Genomic DNA, 7,162 nt, shown 5'->3' on the forward strand with positions numbered 1-7,162 from the left:
GGTGACCCTCTTTTACAATGACGTCGAGTCAATTACAGATACACAATATACAATGGGAATACACAACAAGCTTACAAAGAGACAACAACAATTAAAACATTCAGATCAATTGAATGAAGCAGAACAATCGCCTAATTAAAACAGTTACAAGTGGAGTGGGGCTGATTCAAAATAATAAGTTTAAATTGGTTAACAGATATAAGTGTATTTATTTTAATTTGATGTTGTAGGCTGTTCCAGGAGTCAGGGGCACTTTATTGTATAGCGTGCCTGTATACCCTGATTTTCCTCCTATCTCAAACATGAACCCTCCACCCCACAATGTTGAATTTGTACAATTTATTTTGATTCACTGTACAGCTCCGGAAAAAAATTAAGAGACCAGTCTGTATTTTTCTTAAATCTTCATCTCTATATAACTTATTGGAAATGCTCTTTAATGACAATATTTTTGGGTGGAATTTGGTAGAAATGTTGTCAGTGGTTTATATTATAAAACCAAAATGTTCATTCTACTCAAACATGTGCCTATAAAATAGTTAAACGAGAGACACTGAACATTTGGAGTGGTCTCTTCATTTTCTGATTCACTGTATATCAGTACAAGTCTCCTCTTCTCTTATTTAACATGGTGTGAACGTCATCAGATGGTGAGATCCCTCGAGGCCAGAATCACATGCCAGTGTAGAAACTTGGGATCGAATATCAGCAACAGACATCAAGAGGAGTTCAATGCCTGTGGAAAATACTTCATTAAAACTTATTAAAGAACAAGCCATGTGACTTGGTTTAACAAATAGTTTTACATAATAACTTTTTTTTTTTTTGGGAATTTCAAGCTTTATTAGACAGTACTGAGTTGAAATGGGGAGTCAGAGAGAGAGGGGGGATGACCCGCAGTAAAGGTCCACGGGTCGGATTTGAACCCGCGACCACTGCAACGAAGGCTGTGGCCAATATGGTACACGCTCTATTCACTACGCCACTGGAGCGCCCGACATAATACTTGTAATACTTTTTTAATCTCCAGTTTTCTTCCCTTTCTCTCTCTCTCTCTTTATCTCTTTCCTCTCATGATGTGCCCGATGTAGTTATGAAACCAGGTGAATATTAATTGGCGTGTGCATTATTCCCAACACGACATCTTGGCAGAGGCTGTGTAGAGTTTTAGCTAAAGTGCAACACAAGCACGAGATGATAAACTGTTGTGTGATGCAGTGCGCCAATGTGTGAGCTGCCAAAGAAAACCCCTGTAAAAGCATGAATAGGATTTCCTCCGTTGCTACTTCACGACAAACGTTATTTGAAAGAGCTGAAATAAAGTGAAACTCAAGTGGTTATAGATGTTCCTTAATTCACTGTATAGTACTGTATATTTCAAACATTGATTTTGTTAACCAAAAATATGAATGAACGGCTAAATTCAACTTAATCGCTGCACAACTGTATCACTCCAGTACGACATTAGTTTCTGTCCAAACATACGGTATATAGTGTAATAAATATTCCTGTTGCCAGTTTCTATGTCACTTGGTTCTTTTGATTATAGGCCCTCCTGTCAATCTCAAAAAAAAAATATGGTAACACTTTATAATAACTATCCGTTGTAACTCGTTAATAGATCATTAGTAAACTCTTAATTAATGATTATTAATGATTTGTTAAGTGTTTGTTAGCAGTTTGTTAAGGATGTATAACAATGGTAGATAGTTAATAGCTTAATAATTGAATCAGTTCATCTGGGAGGTAATCCGAGACACCGACGAGGCTGAAATAGGCTATAGACTATACACAGTGCATGGGCAACTGAGGGCAGCCCCATTTTCAAATATTTTTAAATAAACTCAATACACACTGTGCATGCCATGGACTTGAACGTGACGTGATCAGTTAATCTTGGATTACCTCCCAGATGAACTGATTCAATTATTAAGCTATTAACTATCTACCATTGTTATAAATCCTTAACAAACTGCTAACAAACACTTAACACATCATTAATAATCATTAATTAAGAGTTTACTAATGATCTATTAACGAGTTACAACGGATAGTTATTATAAAGTGTGCTTCTTGTGCAGTTAAAGTAGTATAAAAAGTAATAGTATAAAACATAATAACTGCCATGTGGTAACGAAAACAAACTCTGCCTTTAAAGATGGTTTTCATCATGTTAAAATAATGACGACAAAATAATTGATCTGGTGAGCATTCTTAACAGAAGCACACAAAGTAAATCTGTTGGAGCATCACCTATATGCTAAATAATTATGTACTGTATGTGCATGTGTGTGTGTATGCGTGCGTGCGTGTGTGTGTGTGTGTGTGTGTGTGTTAACGTTATTAGACCTCTCGGTACTAAGCTTTAGTTACTCTAGCACAGTGGGAAAATGTTTAATCGTGTGTCCTTTCATTGTCTCAATCCCAGAATAATAAAGTGTGTGTGTGTGGCCGCCTCGGGGTTGTACATAGAGTTTGTGGTTGAGACCCCCGACTGTCACAATATTCCATCCAGTTGTTATTTGATTAAGTGTCTGTGAGAAGAAGTCAGAGAGTGTTTTCTGTTCTCACGACTCATCACCCATCAGAAGAAAAACACCCACACACCCCGAGTTCCAAATCACATACTCTTTCTTTCAACTACACTACATACTAAAGTACAGCAGAGTATATCGGCCAGGGGGGAGACACAAAAATCGAGATGAGGCAGTTTTTTTTTCATTATGTCGAGAAATGTCGAGAATAAAGACAAATAATCCAAAATGCAATTGGAGTTAGTGGGAAATCTAGGTAATTTTGGCATACTGCAATTGACATGCATGTATTGGGACATCCTAAATCTTTTTCTGGCGTACTAAATAGTATGATAGTATGGGAATTGGAATGCAGGGACAAATCTGCAACGCTTTCGGCTCTTTACATACTACACCTCCGGATGAAAATTAAGAGACCAGTCTGGATTTTTCTTCAATCTTCATCTCTACATAATTTATTGAAAATGCTCTTAATGACAAAAGAAATGTATTGTGAATTTGCTAGAAATGTTGTCAGTAGTTTATATTATAAAACCAAAATGTTCATTCTACTCAAACATAAATAGTAGAACGAGAGACACTGAACATTTTTATTGTTTAACATCAATTACATTTTTCAAGACAAATTGGGAAGGAAACAATCGGAATCAATTCATTATAAGTTAGCATAAAAAAATGGATCGTTTCAATGTAGCCAGACTGACATTTATGTACTTCTCAGTTGTTTGGATCAATACTTTTTGAAATGATTCATTTCTCTGGATCTTTGGTCTGTGCTTCATCGTCACCCCATCCGTCTGCTTCCCTTTCTCTGCGCCTGACTCATGCCAGATATATTGTTACTTTGCCGGTCCCCGTAGAGAGAAACTAACAGTACGTATGACTGCATCAATCTCCTCTGTAGCATTCTCCATCTTCCTGTTGTCTGGGGGGCGAAGAAAAAGGCAACCAAAGCAGTCTGCTTCCCTCGAGAAATGGCTGCCCACGCCTTGACTGGTTTTGCATTAAATCAAATTCACTCTCTCTCTTGTGCCAAGCTGGAGTTCCCTTCTTGAGTGTTCGGAAGGTTACTGTCAAAATACTAAGTAGCTTCCACATGGCTGCAGCCTAAATCCTATTCTCCTTAAATCAGACATCTGCATGATCACAATAAAAAAATTAATAAACCCATGTTCCCATCTGCCATGAACTTTATGTTAGGAGGTTTCAACAAGTTAAGATGTTGAACATTCCTCATTTCCTAGAAATGTGTTCAATCATATTTAGTTGAGATAAAGAATGGGCCTTAATCTGGTAATCTGGTCTGGTATACTTTATGATCAAATCCACAATTTGCCTTCTGATTAAAAAATGAATTGCCCATATCATCAATTCCAAATCGTTAGCCTCATAGCATATAATTGCCTAAATCATATTTACTCTACTCTACTTTTACTATCTACTCTATTCTACATCTACTCTACTCTACATCTACTTTACCCTAGTCTATAACCCTTAAAAAATTACTTAGGCAATTATGCTATTAGGCTAACGAAAAGTAGATGTAGAGTAGAGTAGATGTAGAATAGAGTAGATGTAGAGTAAAAGTAGAGTAGAGTAAATATGATTTAGGCAATTATGCTATGAGGCTAACGCTATGATACGCTTATCTGTTACTAAAGACACTCTTATCTCAAACAGTGATGTACTGGGTGTTATATCTGATTCTTTGGGACAGCATCATGATCGGATGGGAGCCTGGAAACAGTAGATGAGGTGTTTGTGTCCACCAATGTCTGTCTGGTGAATGAGGGGAATTATGTGGCTAAGCCTTTTGTTTTCAATAAATCTTCCACGGTGTATCATTTGTATGAAAGCTGGAGGGACTGTGGAATGTGCTGCGGAGATAATTGGTTGTTCTGTAAAAATAACAAATCAAAGGTTATGGTCGAGATGAGGGGGAACTTTGAAACCCATATTGGGACATAAAAAGACTGGAATTAAAGGTCAGCCCCTCACACAGGCCTACAGAGGACTCGTTGAAAGCCTCCTCTCCAATGCCATCACGGTGTGGTTCGGAAATACCGCACTGTCCGAGAGGAAGTCACTTCAACGGGTCATAAAGACTGCAGAGAGAATCACTGGCTCCAACCTCCCCTCCATGGACACACTGTACACACAGCGCTGCAGGGGGAAAGCACAGTGCATCCCCAGGGACAAACATCACCCAGCTCATGCTCTGTTCAGTTGGAAGAACTCTGGCTATAACCTGCGACATCGCCGGCCAGAGATCATCTCCACCCACAAGGCCCGCTACCACAACAGCTTTTACCCTGCTGCTGTGAGACTGGTAGCACAAGACAGTAAGATGGGAGGGAAGTACTTCACCCCACATCTCAGTCTAAATGGACAGTAGTCGACCTCATAACATATAAGTGTGCATTATTAACCATAAATAATGCAATTATATAACATAATGTGAACATTTTGAGTGCAATAACCTTGTGTGTCTCTTCTCATTTCAGTGTTCAGTGCTCTACACCTCGTAGTACAATTTAAGTGTGCAATATTAACCTTAAACATTGCAATAATACAATGTCAACATTTCAAGTGTGTACAATCTCAGTGTAGTCTACTGTTTTACAGTGCAGTAAAAGTGTGCAATATTAACCTTAAATGCAATTAGAGACTGGGAAAAATGTGTCTCTCATCTCATTGTACACTGCTCCCCTTGTTATTTATTGTTATTTATTTTATTCTATTGTATTATAATTTGTTTTAAGAGAGAATAGCTATTTTCTACTTTTCTACGATTTCTTATTTCTTTTTTGAATTTTCCTGTTATAATGTTATTTATATATAACATTGTTTTTTTATTGAAGCTGACTCAGGGAGATTCGCACAAGAATCCCAATGCACTTGTACTTGTACCTGTGCAAATGGCAATAAATATATTCTATTCTTCTAAACCAAACCAGTGTGACCGTAACCCTGTTTAAAGCAAGGAGACATGTCATGTACCAGGTTCTTACATTGGTTTTATTTGTCCAACTGTAGTCCCTGTAAGCCAATATACATATCTAGCAATTGTTCCTGTGGGGACTTGCAGCCCATTGCATATGTAGAGCATCCTCTCATAACAAATGCACACTTTTTTTTTAGTTTTTTGGCATTTTCAAGCTTTAATAGATAGTACAGAGTTGAAATGGGGAGACAGAGAGAGGGGGGATGACCTGCAGTAATGGTCCACGGGCCAGATTTGAAACCCGCAACCACTGCAACGAAGGCCGAAGCTGTTATGGTACGCACTCTATCCACTACACCACCGGAGCGCTCTGCAAAATGCACACTTATTGTGCATCTACGCCTTTCCGTTAATCGTTCCCTTAGTAATAAGTTGTAACAGCAGTGCCATTGAATACAAAGAAAAGTATAAAGAGTATGTCTTGTATTACTTTATTTGGTGTAGGTTTGTGCTTAAAATTGCAAATACATTATATTCTGTTTGGCCATGTGGTTTCATTGTGTTTTATTTTATGAAACACCCTGTTCCAAAGTATGTGTCTTCTGTTTCTCTTATCTTCCTCTTAGCCACGAGAAATTACACACAGACACAGACACACACACACACACACACACACACACACACACACACAGCACTGCTATATTTTCCATAAAAACAGAGTAAATGAGCTGGATGGTGTCTTAATGTGACATAATGAGTTCACTGCTTGGAAATGTTTTACACCAGCAAGCCAGGCTTTCACATTACTGCGGTTTAGATATTAAACACACACACACACACACACACACACACACACACACACACACACACACACACACACACACACACACACACACACACACTTCAAACACTGTATCCTTACATTAGAGTAATTAATCAGGGCTTACCATGTCTAACCCCTGCACCTTCTATAACTTAGGAGTGATTATCAAAGCTGAATGAATCTACAGAGAATTATGATAGTTATGTTTCCTTTACCCCATTACATGTTACATTACATGTCATTTAGCAGACGCTTTTACCCAAACCGACTTACAACTGGAGCACACATTCATACACCGATAGCAGCAGCAGCTACCACGCAGGGGTGCAGGCTAACTATCAGGAGACATTTTAGGGTTCAGTGTCATGCTCAGGGGCACTTGGACATGTGACGATTGAACCACCGACCTCCGACGTAAGAGCAGATTTCACTAGCTCAAAGTGAAAAAAAACTTAATTCAGCAGATGTCATATTTACAAAGCTGGCAACTCTTGACAGTAATAAAAGCGCTTTTCCTGGGCGCACCAGTGGTGTAGTGGATAGAGCGCGTACCATATTGGCTCTGGTCATCGTTGCAGTGGTCGCAGGTTCAATTCCGACCCATGGACCCTTACTGGATGTCTACCCCCCCCCCCCCTCTCTTCCCGTTTCAACTCTGTACTATCTAATAAAGCTTGAAAATGCCAAAAAATAATCTTAAAAAAAAAGCTCTTTTCCCTTATAGTACCCACTCTGCTCTATACCTTACTACTCTGGTACTTTTCCTGGATATTGTGTTCCATTACAACATAGCACCCATGATAGCATCGCCTCTGTGTAGAGTGTTGTTAGCGGCTAACGTCAAACGCCTTTCAAAGTCAA

Source organism: Ammodytes marinus, assembly GCF_949987685.1.
Source record: "Ammodytes marinus genome assembly, chromosome: 3".
NCBI classification, from domain to species: Eukaryota; Metazoa; Chordata; class Actinopteri; order Uranoscopiformes; family Ammodytidae; genus Ammodytes; species Ammodytes marinus.